Source organism: Microcaecilia unicolor, chromosome 2 (genome assembly GCF_901765095.1).
Source record: "Microcaecilia unicolor chromosome 2, aMicUni1.1, whole genome shotgun sequence".
In the NCBI taxonomy this organism is placed as follows: domain Eukaryota; kingdom Metazoa; phylum Chordata; class Amphibia; order Gymnophiona; family Siphonopidae; genus Microcaecilia; species Microcaecilia unicolor.
The window spans coordinates 482205687-482219929 of record NC_044032.1 but is presented as its reverse complement, the minus strand read 5'-3'; positions in this window follow the sequence as shown (position 1 = coordinate 482219929).

Here is a 14243-nt window from a genome sequence, read left to right as displayed (position 1 = left end):
ATGTGAAGCGAATGTTTTTGACTTATGTGCAGAAGATGGAGGAGTTTCGTCATTTGGACCACTTGTTTGTCTTGATTGGGGGTTGTAATAAAGGGGTTATGGCCTCTAAGCTGATTTCAGCTCACTGGATCAAGGAAGCAATTGTATCGGCGTTATCTTCTGAAGGGCATGCAAGGTGCTTCGGCGCTGAAGGCTCATTCAATCAGAGGCCTGGCGACTTCTTGAGCCGAGAAGAGTTTGGTTCCGCCACTGGATATCTGTAAAGCAGCAGCTTGGTCTACCTTGCATTCCTGCATTCCTTCATTCGTCATTACCGCATCAGTGTTCAGGCTAAGCAGTATGCGGCCTTTGGTGAAGGGTTTTCACTTCCGGTCTTGGGGGGGCCAACCCTTGAGAATTACTGCTTTTAGTACTTTCCTAACGTCAGTGTCTGGACCGGTTTCGATAAGCCGACAAGGAAGGAGAAATTAGATCTTACCTGCTAATTGTCTTTCCTTTAGGCCTTCCATCTCAGTCCAGGGCCCACTCATGTCTCTCTAATTTTTTTTTTCTTGTTAGATGACGCAGAAGTAAGAGTTCAGAAGTCGGTGCTTCAGTCATGAAGGACTGGGTTACTATGGTTGGTTTCTCTGTTTTTGTGTGATTTGGTTGCAGTGCCTTTCACTGATTGCAATGGTTGCGAGGCGTTGCAATTCATTTTTTAAAAATGCATATGTGCAAAATTGGTTAGCTAGCACAGCTGGTTACATGCCGGTGATGAAATGAACAGCTGCGGGCTGTGTCCTGAACAGCTGGGAAGGTGTGGTATTTTCTTGTTCTTTTCCCTCTGCTTTGTGATGACCATACTGGCTGACTGGTGTCTGCCCAGGGATCTTATACTAATCAAAACACAAGCGTTCTTGGCTGCCATCTGTTGGTAGGCATGCATAACCCTATCGTCACTGTCTGGACTGGTCTGGAATGCCTAAAGGAAAGAACATTAGCTGCCAAATATCTTAATTCCTCCTTCTCTAAGTATTAACAAGTATACATGCAATTATTTCCTTGTTTTCATATCTCAGTTTCAACGTATCCATAATTCCATAGTTAAACTTTACAAAAAGTAAGTAGTTGCTACTTTTTTTAATTTATAGAAGTAACCTCTATTGCAACAAACCATAGAGGCCAGCACAAGTACATAACAAATCAAACAACACCAGGCTAGCTATGCAAACAGACTTGAAAACTATAATAGAAAACATTAAGGTTTTCTTTTTCTCACTCACACACACACACACCCTGCCCCCCCCCCCCCCCAATGTATACCAAGTGCACCAGGAAAAGTTGTGTATCAACAACTTAAAAGCTAAAGGTGGACAAAGCCATGGGACCGGACGGGATCCACCCCAGGATATTGAGGGAGCTCAGAGAGGTTTTGGCGGGTCCTCTTAAGATTTGTTTAATATATCCTTGCAGACGGGAAAGGTTCCGAGGGATTGGAGAACGGTGGAGGTGGTCCCTCTTCACAAAAGTGGTGATAGGGAAGAAGCTGGAAACTACAGGCCGGTAAGCCTCACTTCGGTTATTGGAAAAGTAATGGAAGCGATGCTGAAGGAAAGGATAGTGAATTTCCTGGAAGCCAATAAGTTGCAAGATCCGAGACAACATGGTTTTACGAAAGGGAAATCGTGCCAAACGAATCTCATTGAGTTCTTTGATTGGGTGACCGGAGAATTGAATCAGGGACGAGCTATGGACGTAATCTACTTAGATTTCAGCAAAGCTTTTGACACGGTTCCCCACAGGAGGCTCTTAAATAAACTGGAGGGGCTGAAGATAGGACCTGAAGTGGTGAACTGGATTAGGAACTGGTTGACGGACAGACGCCAGAGGGTGGTGGTGAATGGAATTCGCTCGGAGGAGGGAAAGGTGAGTAGTGGAGTGCCTCAGGGATCAGTGCTGGGGCCGATTCTGTTCAATATATTTGTGAGTGACATTGCCAAAGGGTTAGAAGGTAAAGTTTGCCTATTTGCGGATGATACTAAGATCTGTAACAGAGTGGACACCCGGGAGGGAGTGTAAAACATGAAAAAGGATCTGAAGAAGCTAGAAGAATGGTCTAAGGTTTGGCAATTAAAATTCAATGCGAAGAAATGCAAAGTGATGCACTTAGGGAGTAGAAATCCACGGGAGACGTATGTGTTAGGCGGTGAGAGTTTGATAGGTACGGACAGGGAGAGGGAACTTGGGGTGATAGTATCTGAGGATTTGAAGGCGACGAAACAGTGTGACAAGGCAGTGGCCATAGCTAGAAGGTTGTTAGGCTGTATAGAGAGAGGTGTGACCAGCAGAAGAAAGGGGGTGTTGATGCCCCTGTATAAGTCGTTGGTGAGGCCACACCTGGAGTATTGTGTTCAGTTTTGGAGGCCGTATCTTGTTAAGGATGTAAAACGAATTGAAGCGGTGCAAAGAAAAGCTATGAGAATGGTATGGGATTTGCGTTACAAGATGTATGAGGAGAGACTTGCTGAACTAAACATGTATACTCTGGAGGAAAGGAGAAACGGGTGATATGATACAGACGTTCAAATATTTGAAAGGTATTAATCCGCAAACGAACCTTTTCCGGAGATGGGAAGATGGTAGAACGAGAGGACATGAAATGAGATTGAAGGGGGGCAGACTCAAGAAAAATGTCAGGAAGTATTTTTTCACGGAGAGAGTAGTGGAAGCTTGGAATGCTCTCCCGCGGGAGGTGGTGAAAATGAAAACGGTAACGGAATTCAAACATGCGTGGGATAAGCATAAAGGAATCCTGTGGCGAAGGAATGGATCCTCAGGAGCATAGTCGAGATTGGGAAGCAGGGCTGGTGGTTGGGAGGCGGGGATAGTGCTGGGCAGACTTATACGGTCTGTGCCAGAGCCGGTGGTGGGAAGCGGGACTGGTGGTTGGGAGGCGGGGATAGTGCTGGACAGACTTGTACGGTCTGTGCCAGAGCCGGTGGTTGGGAGGCAGGGCTGGTGGTTGGGAGGTGAGAATAGTGCTGGGCAGACTTATACGGTCTGTGCCAGAGCCGGTGGTTGGGAGGAGAGGCGGGGATAGTGCTGGGCAGACTTATACGGTCTGCCCTGAAGAGCACAGGTACAAATCAAAGTAGAGTATACACAAAAAGCAGCAAATATGAGTTATCTTGTTGGGCAGACTGGATGGGCCGTGCAGGTCTTTTTCTGCCGTCATCTACTATGTTACTATGTTCTTCCTGTTTGGCCATAATTCCACTCTGTTGGGCAAATAAACATTCCATTTCACATATGTAATGAAGATAATTTAGCCACTTAGATATGGATGGGCTGCCCAACTGTTTCAGCAGTGCATCATATTCAGTCTAGCTGCACTGAGGCTGTGTGTTAGAAAAATACTTTCTTGGGTAAAGTCCAACATAGTCCTTTTAAACAGGAAGACCGAAGGATCCCATGGTATATTACAGTGGAGCCAACGTTGCAGTCTCCCTTGTACAGATTTCCAATAAGCTCTGGCTTTAAAGTATGACCAACTCCTACAGCAGCGAGATGACAAAGGTGCTCATATATATTCCTTATCCCCAACAAGGATCCATGTTTTGCCAGGGAAAAAAAACCAGCTTCTTGGGTGGGTGGGGGGAATTTCCAACAATTTTCTACACAAGATAAAAAACATCTAAATTAATAATAATAATCAAAAACATCAATATCAAATTAAGCCTTAAACTCTATTGAAAATCTAGAACAGGCTACGAGGTCAGTTTACCCGACAACACTGAGGCTCAACTGTCAAATGCCAAGCCTCCCTTTCAGTTTTATGGTCTTCTTTCCGGTATTACATCATGAGGCTCATTTTCAAAGCACATAGACTTACAAAGTTATATAGTAGCCTATCAAGCTCATTTTCAAAGCACTTAGCCTCCCAAAGTTCCATAGAAACCTATGGAACTTAGCCTCCCAAAGTGCTTTGAAAATATGCCTCTATGAGGCATATTTTCAAAGAACTTAGCCTTCCAAAGTTTCATAGGTTTCTATGGAACTTTGGAAGGCTAAGTGCTTTGAAAATATGCACACACATATCCCTTATTTTACAAAATACCGAACTATTTGTAAAATAAGGGAGGTATGATGTATTGCCGGAAGGAAGACCATAAAACTGTGAAAGGGGGCTCAGTGTTTTGACCGTTGAGCCTCAGTGTTGTCCGGTGGAGTAATCTGACCTACTAGCCTGTTCTAGATTTTAATTTGATATTGTTGTTGATATTTTTGGTTATTCATTTTGATTTTTCGTTCTGTGTAGAGTATTGTTGGGAAGTCTTCCCCTCCTGAAGAACCTGTTTTTTCTTTGAGGTTTTTTTGGCAAAACATGGATGCTTGTTGGGGATAAAGAATATATATGAGCACCTTTTATAATCTTGCTGCAGTTTCTGGAGACATTACTGTATAAGAATGGATCTGTATCAACTGAGGAAGTTGGGACTAAAGTTATTTGAAATAAGTACATCTGTAAATTTAAAGATTGTGATGTTGGGAGAGCAACATGCAGTATATGTCTCGAGAACAGGAGGGAGGAGGGTTTGTCACACAAAGCCTGCCTTGAGAGATGAGTTTTCTTGAGTGGAGGAGTAGCCTAGTGGTTAGTGCAGTGGACTTTGATCCTGGGGAGCTGAGTTTGATTCCCACTGCAGCTCCCTGTGACTCTGGGCAAGTCACTTAACCCTCCATTGCCCCTGGTATAAAATAAGTACCTGAATGTATGTAAACTGCTTTGAATGTAGTTGCAAAAAACCTCAGAAAGGTGGTATATCAAGTCCCATTTCCCTTTTTTTTTTCCGTTTTGCAGCATTTTTATGAAACTTATCTTGCAACAGCTTTGAAAAAAAAAAGGAAGATGAACAGGCTTCTGCCTGTTTGAACAAGTCTGAAAGGAAAACGGCTCTGTTATGATCTCTCTTAAAAAGTAGGGAGGAAAAGTACATCTGTTTTATAGTTACTACTTAAGTCCACACATCTTGGAAGGGGCAGAGCCAGGATTCCCTGTAAGGTTGTTGCTAGCTAGGGGAAAGGGGAGGGGATCGCTGGTGGAGGCTACAGATCCCTATTGATCTCTCATAGAGAACAGTGTGCTTGCTGGAAAAAGCAAACAGCTTTTTTAAAAAAACAGGACTGTGAGAGTGCTTGGAACAGCCCCATAGCGTTCACACTAGTTCTTTCTATGGAGGATGGCTTGGCAAGGGGGAGTTGAAGGCTGCAGACAAATCGGACTGTTGGGCTAAGGAAAGGGTGGGGGTTGATGTGGGCGTTCTGTTGTTCTTAAGCACAAGGTATCCTTTTGAAAGAAAAATAAAACAAAAAAATGCCTTTTTTTCTTTTCTGTTCCTGTGAGGAAAAAAGTGAAGATGTACATGTGCAAATAAATTCTGCTGATGCTGGAGTTAGTTGATGTCACTTCCTGTGATGTGACCCCATCAAAAGATGGTGGCTAGTAGTGGAAACAGGAAGTGACAATGTATACAGTATTCTCCGAGGACAAGCAGGCTGCTTGTTCTCACGACTGGGTGACGTCCGCGGCAGCCCCCACCAACCGGAAAAAAGCTTCGCGGGACGGTCGGCACGCAGGGCACGCCCACTGCGCATGCGCGGCCGTCTTCCCGCCCGTGCGCGACTGCTCCCGCCAGTTCCTTTTTTTCCGCGTCTGGAGAGAGTCGTGCCTCGCCGCTCTCTCTGATTCAGCCGCCGGATTTTCGATCGCGTTTACGCGGATCGTGCTTTTTCTTTGTTTAACTTTGTTTAGTTACCGTCCGGTTTCTTTTTAAAAAAAAAAAAGAAACCCTGCGCGTGTGGAGCACGCGCTCCCTTTTTCCCTCGCTTCCAGCGGGGACGCCGCATTGCGGCCTAGTGGCCGCACGGTCGTTTTCCTTTTCGTGGTGTGATTTCAGCCACCATTGACGACTTTGACTTCGCCGACGCGATTTTTCCGTCGATGTCCTCAAGGGTCCCGAGTGGATTTAAAAAGTGTGGTCGCTGCGGCCGGCCGATCTCGCAGACCGACACCCACGCTTGGTGCCTCCAGTGCCTCGGGCCTGAGCACAATATCAAGTCGTGTTCCCTGTGTCTCGGTCTCCGGAAACGGACTCAGGTTGCGAGGCAAGTTCTGCGGGACCGTCTTTTTGGAACTTGCGCCGGCCCCTCGACGTCGACCTCGACGGCATCGGTATCGACGCCCGGTCCTTCGGTACCGGTATCGATGCCCGAGACATCGACACCGATGGCATCGACCCCAGGAGAACAGGTCCCGTCGGCCCGCCGGTCCGCTGGCGAGGGTAGAGGTGAGCGGCCGCGTGGGCAGTCGGCCCCGGTCACTCCCTCAGCCCGTGGCCCTCGGGACCGAACCCTGTCTGACCCGGGACCGAGGGGGATCGTCCTCCTCCTCCTCCATACCTCCCGGCACCGGTGACGCGCATCGGAAGAAAGACAAGAAGCGTCGTCACCGGTCTCCCTCGGTGCATCCGGACATCGGAGAGGAGGCGGCGCCGAAGCGTCATCGTCGAGAGGAGAGGTCCCCGTCGGTCGTGGAGGTACCGACGCGTCAGGGTTCCGGCACCTCGGTGCCGTCTCCTGGCCCCCACCAGCTTCTGGCACCGACACCCCTACCGGCCCCACCGCCTTTCCCGGCAGTGGGCCTGGACGAGTGCCTCAGAGCCATCCTTCCGGGGATCCTGGAAGGGCTGATGCGCCAGGCTGTGCCGGCGCCGGGGGTGCTTGCGCCCTCGGCGCCGATGTCTGTGGCGCCGGTGAGCTCTAGCCCGGCGCCGGGGCTGTCGACACCGCCGCCGCTTGCGGCGCCGGTCTCGACCGCCACGCAGGTGGAGTCCCCGTCGACGTCGATGGAGGGAGCTCCGTCCCCGCCGGCACGGGAGTCCACCGCTCGACGACACCGAGACCTCGGTGCCTCGACGTCGAGCCGGGCCCGGTTCAGGACTCAGCTACATGAGCTTATGTCCGATACCGAGGATGAGGACTCGTGGGGGGAAGAGGAGGACCCTAGATATTTCTCCTCAGAGGAGTCTACGGGCCTTCCCTCGGACCCCACGCCTTCACCGGAGAGGAAGCTCTCACCCCCCGAGAGCCTCTCCTTTGCCTCCTTTGTGCGGGATATGTCTATCAGCATTCCCTTCCCCGTGGTCTCTGTGGAAGAGCCGAGGGCCGAGATGCTCGAGGTCCTCGACTATCCATCGCCACCTAGAGAGTCCTCCACGGTGCCGCTGCACAATGTCCTCAAGGAGACACTGCTTCGGAACTGGGTGCGACCGTTAACTAACCCCACCATTCCCAAGAAAGCAGAGTCCCAATACAGGATCCACTCCGACCCAGAGTTAATGCGGCCCCAATTGCCCCATGACTCGGCGGTCGTGGATTCTGCTCTCAAGAGGGCACGGAGTTCGAGGGATACCGCCTCGGCGCCCCCGGGGCGGGAGTCTCGCACTCTGGACTCGTTTGGGAGGAAGGCCTACCAATTCTCCATGCTCGTGACCCGCATCCAGTCATACCTGCTCTATATGAGCATTCACATGCGGACCTATGTGCAACAACTGGCGGACCTGGTCGAGAAGCTCCCGCCGGAGCAGTCCAGGCCTTATCAGGAGGTGGTCAGGCAGCTGAAGGCGTGCAGAAAGTTCCTGTCCAGGGGTATCTATGACACCTGTGACGTGGCATCTCGTGCTGCGGCCCAAGGTATAGTGATGCGCAGGCTCTCATGGCTGCGTGCCTCTGACCTGGACAACCGCACCCAGCAGAGACTGGCCGACGTCCCTTGCCGGGGGGATAACATTTTTGGTGAGAAGGTCGAGCAGATGGTGGACCAACTGCATCAGCGGGAAACCGCTCTCGACAAGCTCTCCCACCGGGCGCCTTCAGCATCCACCTCAGCAGGTGGACGTTTTTCCCGGGCCCGGCAGGCTGCACCCTATTCTTTTGCAAAGCGTAGGTACAACCAGCCGGCCCGAAGGCCTCGTCAGGCACAGGGACAGCCCCAGCGCGCTCGTTCCCGTCAACAGCGTGCGCCTAAGCAGCCCCCTGCGCCTCCACAGCAAAAGCCAGGGACGGGCTTTTGACTGGATCCACGGGAACATAGCCGCCCTCAAAGTGTCCGTACCGGACGATCTGCCGGTCGGGGGGAGGTTAAAATTTTTTCACCAAAGGTGGCCTCTCATAACCTCCGACCAGTGGGTTCTCCAAATAGTGCGGTGCGGATACGCCCTGAATTTGGCCTCCCTGCCTCCAAATTGTCCTCCGGGAGCTCAATCCTTCAGCTCCCATCACAAGCAGGTACTTGCAGAGGAACTCTCCGCCCTTCTCAGCGCCAATGCGGTCGAGCCCGTACCACCCGGGCAGGAAGGGCAGGGATTCTATTCCAGGTACTTCCTTGTGGAAAAGAAAACAGGGGGATGCGTCCCATCCTAGACCTGAGAGGCCTGAACAAATTCCTGGTCAAAGAAAAGTTCAGGATGCTTTCCTTGGGCACCCTTCTGCCAATGATTCAGAAAAACGATTGGCTATGTTCCCTGGATTTAAAGGATGCATATACTCACATCCCGATACTTCCAGCTCACAGACAGTATCTCAGATTCCGCCTGGGCGCACGACACTTTCAGTACTGTGTGCTGCCCTTTGGGCTCGCCTCCGCCCCACGAGTGTTTACAAAGTGCCTCGTGGTGGTGGCGGCGTACCTACGCAGGCTGGGAGTGCACGTGTTCCCATATCTCGACGATTGGCTGGTCAAGAACACCTCGGAGGCAGGAGCCCTCCGGTCCATGCAGTGCACTATTCAACTCCTGGAGCTGCTGGGGTTTGTGATAAATTACCCAAAGTCCCATCTCCAGCCAACCCAGTCTCTGGAATTCATAGGAGCTCTGCTGAATACCCAGACGGCTCAGGCCTTCCTTCCCGAAGCGAGGGCCAACAACCTCCTGTCCCTCGCTTCGCAGACCAGAGCGTCTCAGCAGGTCACAGCTCGGCAGATGTTGAGACTTCTGGGTCATATGGCCTCCACAGTTCATGTGACTCCCATGGCTCGTCTTCACATGAGATCTGCTCAATGGACCCTAGCTTCCCAGTGGTTCCAAGCCACCGGGAATCTAGAAGATGTCATCCGCCTCTCCACCAGTTGCCGCACTTCACTGCTCTGGTGGACCATCCGGACCAATTTGACCCTGGGACGTCCATTCCAAATTCCGCAGCCCACGAAGGTGCTGACGACGGATGCATCTCGCCTGGGTTGGGGAGCTCATGTCGATGGGCTTCACACCCAGGGTCTGTGGTCCCTCCAGGAAAAGTATCTGCAGATCAACCTCCTGGAGCTCCGAGCGATCTGGAACGCGCTGAAGGCTTTCAGAGATCGGCTGTCCTGCCAAATTATCCAAATTCGGACAGACAATCAGGTTGCAATGTATTACGTCAACAAGCAGGGGGGCACCGGATCTCGCCCCCTGTGTCAGGAAGCCGTCGGGCTGTGGCGCTGGGCGTGCCAGTTTGGCATGCTCCTCCAAGCCACATACCTGGCAGGCGTAAACAACAGTCTGGCCGACAGACTGAGCAGAGTCATGCAACCGCACGAGTGGTCGCTCCATTCCAGAGTGGTACGCAAGATCTTCCGAGAGTGGGGCACCCCCTCGGTGGACCTTTTCGCCTCTCAGACCAACCACAAGCTGCCTCTGTTCTGTTCCAGACTTCAGACACACGGCAGGCTAGCGTCGGACGCCTTTCTCCTCCATTGGGGGACCGGCCTCCTGTATGCTTATCCTCCCATACCTTTGGTGGGGAAGACCTTACTGAAGCTCAAGCACGACCGCGGCACCATGATTCTGATAGCGCCCTTTTGGCCCCGTCAGATCTGGTTCCCTCTTCTTCTGGAGTTGTCCTCAGAAGAACCGTGGAGATTGGAGTGTTTTCCGACTCTCATTTCGCAGAACGACGGAGCGTTACTGCACCCCAACCTTCAGTCTCTGGCTCTCACGGCCTGGATGTTGAGGGCGTAGACTTCGCTGCGTTGGGTCTGTCGGAGGGTGTCTCCCGGGTCCTGCTTGCCTCCAGGAAGGATTCCACTAAAAAGAGTTACTTTTTCAAGTGGAGGAGGTTTGTCGTTTGGTGTGAGAGCAAGGCCCTAGAACCTCGTTCTTGCCCTGCACAGAACCTGCTTGAATACCTTCTACACTTATCAGAGTCTGGCCTCAAGACCAACTCAGTAAGGAATCACCTTAGTGCAATTAGTGCTTACCATTCTCGTGTGGAAGGTAAAGCCATCTCTGGAGAGCCTTTAGTCGTTCGATTCATGAGAGGCTTGCTTTTGTCAAAGCCCCCTATCAAGCCTCCCACAGTGTCATGGGATCTCAACGTCGTCCTCACCCAGCTGATGAAACCTCCTTTTGAGCCACTGAATACCTGCCATCTGAAGTACTTGACCTGGAAGGTCATTTTCTTGGTGGCAGTTACTTCAGCTCGTAGGGTCAGTGAGCTTCAAGCCCTAGTAGCTCATGCTCCATATACCAAATTTCATCACAACAGAGTAGTGCTCCGCACCCACCCAAAGTTCCTGCCGAAGGTGGTGTCGGAGTTCCATCTTAACCAGTCAATTGTCTTGCCAACATTCTTCCCCAGGCCGCATACCCGCCCTGCTGAACGTCAGTTGCACACATTGGACTGCAAGAGAGCATTGGCCTTCTACTTGGAGCGGACACAGCCCCACAGACAGTCCGCCCAATTGTTTGTTTCTTTCGACCCTAACAGGCTAGGGGTCGCTGTCGGGAAACGCACCATCTCCAATTGGCTAGCAGATTGCATTTCCTTCACTTACGCCCAGGCTGGGCTGACTCTTGAGGGTCATGTCACGGCTCATAGTGTTAGAGCCATGGCAGCGTCAGTGGCCCACTTGAAGTCAGCCACTATTGAAGAGATTTGCAAGGCTGCGACATGGTCATCTGTCCACACATTCACATCACATTACTGCCTCCAGCAGGATACCCGACGCGACAGTCGGTTCGGGCAGTCGGTGCTGCAGAATCTGTTTGGGGTGTAAATCCAACTCCACCCTCCAGGACCCGAATTTATTCTGGTCAGGCTGCACTCTCAGTTAGTTGTTTTTCGTAGGTCAATTTCTGTTGTACCCTCGCCGTTGCGAGGTTCAATTGACCTGGGTTCTTGTTTTGAGTGAGCCTGAAAGCTAGGGATACCCCAGTCTTGAGAACAAGCAGCCTGCTTGTCCTCGGAGAAAGTGAATGATACATACCTGTAGCAGGTGTTCTCCGAGGACAGCAGGCTGATTGTTCTCACCTACCCTCCCTCCTCCCCTTTGGAGTTGTGTGTTTCATCTTTTGCTAGTCATTCAACTGGCGGGAGCGGTCGCGCACGGGCGGGAAGACGGCCGCGCATGCGCGGTGGGCGTGCCCTGCGTGCCGACCGTCCCGCGAAGCTTTTTTCCGGTTGGTGGGGGCTGCCGCGGACGTCACCCAGTCGTGAGAACAATCAGCCTGCTGTCCTCGGAGAACACCTGCTACAGGTATGTATCATTCACTGTGTCCGCCATTTTGGTAAAGGGTTGTGGCTATGATGTCACTTCTGTGACATCAAAGGGGCAGAGTTTTGGGGCAGGGCTATACATATAAGTCAGGACAAGGGTGTGGCTATGTATAAGGAGAGGCTTGGGCAGGGTCAAGATGTCATATCTGGTGATGTCATCAAGTGGGCAGGGAGTAGGTGTGGTGTGGGTGTTGACATTGCCAGAGGGGCAGGGTGTGGGCATGAGTTGGGATTGTGCTCACTTCTGATTAACTAGGAACTCTGAAGTGGCTTGTCACCTGGCAAAATCAATTAATTTTCGCAAATGCCGGTGAAATGCAATACTCACCAGGGTTTACTTGGTGTAAATCCTCATGTCTGAAGTTAGGTGCTAAGCGTATTCTATAAACGGCGCCTAACTTTCAGCAGTGTTTATAGGTTAGTACTTAGCGTGTTATTTTTTTCAGCATTGATCTTTCGGTGCTGTTTATAGAATTTAATCCTAAATGTACCCCCAGGTATCTAAGACTTCCCAATGCACATTTAAAGGGCAAGGCAGATCTGTGCAGAAGCAATTTACCCAAGCCCACCTCCAGCACCTCTGTCTTGGACATATTAATCTTAAGATCCACTGGATCTCTTGAATAAAGCTCAGTTTCACAGCAAATTAGAGGTAACCTGCCTAGTGATGGATACCAGAACATCAACCATGAATATAGCAATTTTATATTCTTGATCACCCACTCTCATACCCAAAATATCTGGGTTATCCCTGACTGCTGAAAAGACCCCCTCGCTACAGCAAAAAGCAAAGGAGACAAAGGGCAACCCTGCCTTGTGCCCTATCCTAAATCAAACATGGGATAATTATTCCCATTGATATTTGAATGTTATTGTTGTATGGTTTTGCATTGTATGTTGGTAGTAGGGCCTGCAATTTGAGTGTTAGTTATAACCCACTTAGATTTTATAGATAATGTGGGATACAAAAGGTTCTGCTATCAAGATAAATGCATTGGCAAAAACTAGCAAGACATCTTGCATTCAGAACTCCAAAGACAAGACAATCAGTACCAGTTTTGCAGTTGTGAATTTGATTGATGCTGTTCAGCCTGATTGTATGAACTGTGAACTAGTAAAGATGAATGACTTGTCTGAGGATGACAGACATGATAATGTTAAATATGTGTCAATGGCTAGAAGAATTGGAGTAGCAGTATGTATTCTTCCCAAGGACCTTGTGCAGGTGAAACCCAAGGTAGCTGTAATCACATTTGTTTACTTGATGGGCAGAGCGATGAAGAAAGCGTAATGTCAAAGAGGCCAACTAATTACCTGAAATTTAAATCTTAACACCATCTTTGGTGCAAAGCTAGCTTATATTGGCTGTTTCCTGACTGAGATGCAGCTGGTTTATGAACTTTTGCAGTTCAAAGGATTTTCAAGCTTGCGCAACAAGATTTGGAGCATCCAAGATTCTCAGGAAGAAGAGCTGCAACTCCCATAATTGCTGTCTTTGCTTGGACTGAAAATTGGCTTCTTAAGTTTATTCTGAAATGTATTCATACCTTTTATCATCTTTATATGTGATGTAGAGGAGCACAGTTCCACTTGCAGAATTGTACATCATGGTTATTTTTTTGTTCTCTCTCTTTTGGAGGTTATTGTGATATTCAAATGAATACAAATAGGAAATAATTTAAGGAGTGTGTCTGAATACTTTTTGCATTCTATGGGTTTGAGCATTGTTTTCACTTATCTAGGTAACCACAGCATTAAAGATAAATTCTGTCTTCTGCTGTGTTGGTTAATAGATTAAATAAAAAATCTGCCACTTCTTGGCAGTACCCTCTTGGTATTTTCCCTACATGATGCCCTCTGTGTAGAGCTAAAATATTTTGATTGCTTTACAGGTGGAAGGCAGCAGCAGTTACTTTTGATATTTTTATTAAAGGGCCACTAAAGTAGACATCATATTATGAGAATCAGGTGTTCAACATTCAGAGTTTCTGTCTGTCTATTTATTCACTTATTTATGACATTTTTATACCTCACATTAAACATGATTTAGGTTGAAACCTGGGAGCATTAAAAAAAAATGTGTGCCTACATCAAAAGGAAAAGGTGGCATGTAGGAACTTGTTCCTTTTGTGGATTGAAGTGGTATATTATAAAAATGCATTTTCCTTAAATTACTGCTATTTCACAGAGAGGTATTGAATAATGAGGGAAGGGCTTCCTTGATGCAGAAGTTCTGTCCAGCGTTGCTCTAAATGTGCCAACATTGTCCAGTTCAGGTCAAGTTCATACAAAGTTAATTATGTTCAGTTGAAAATAAATCTGTTGGCTCAGGCTGCCTGCTATGTGAATATTCCATCATTGTTTCATTATTGTTACACCCTGTATTACATATTATGGGCATTTGCTTTAAACTTTGGTTGTTTTGTTTATCCATAACTTATATGCAAATGGTTTTGCTTTTTAAACCCAAACAATTGGGTTTAAACTGTGATGTTTCTGATGTTTTACTTGTTTTGGCCATAGGGCTCAGATTTTATACCAGTAAGGTCCTCATAGATATCACCTCCCAGGTGGTATACTGCCATTCTACCTGCACGTCACCTCACTCGGGAAAGCACTTCCTCCAATTATTTTCTTTTGGCTTTTTTTTTTATAAGGTTTGTCACCTT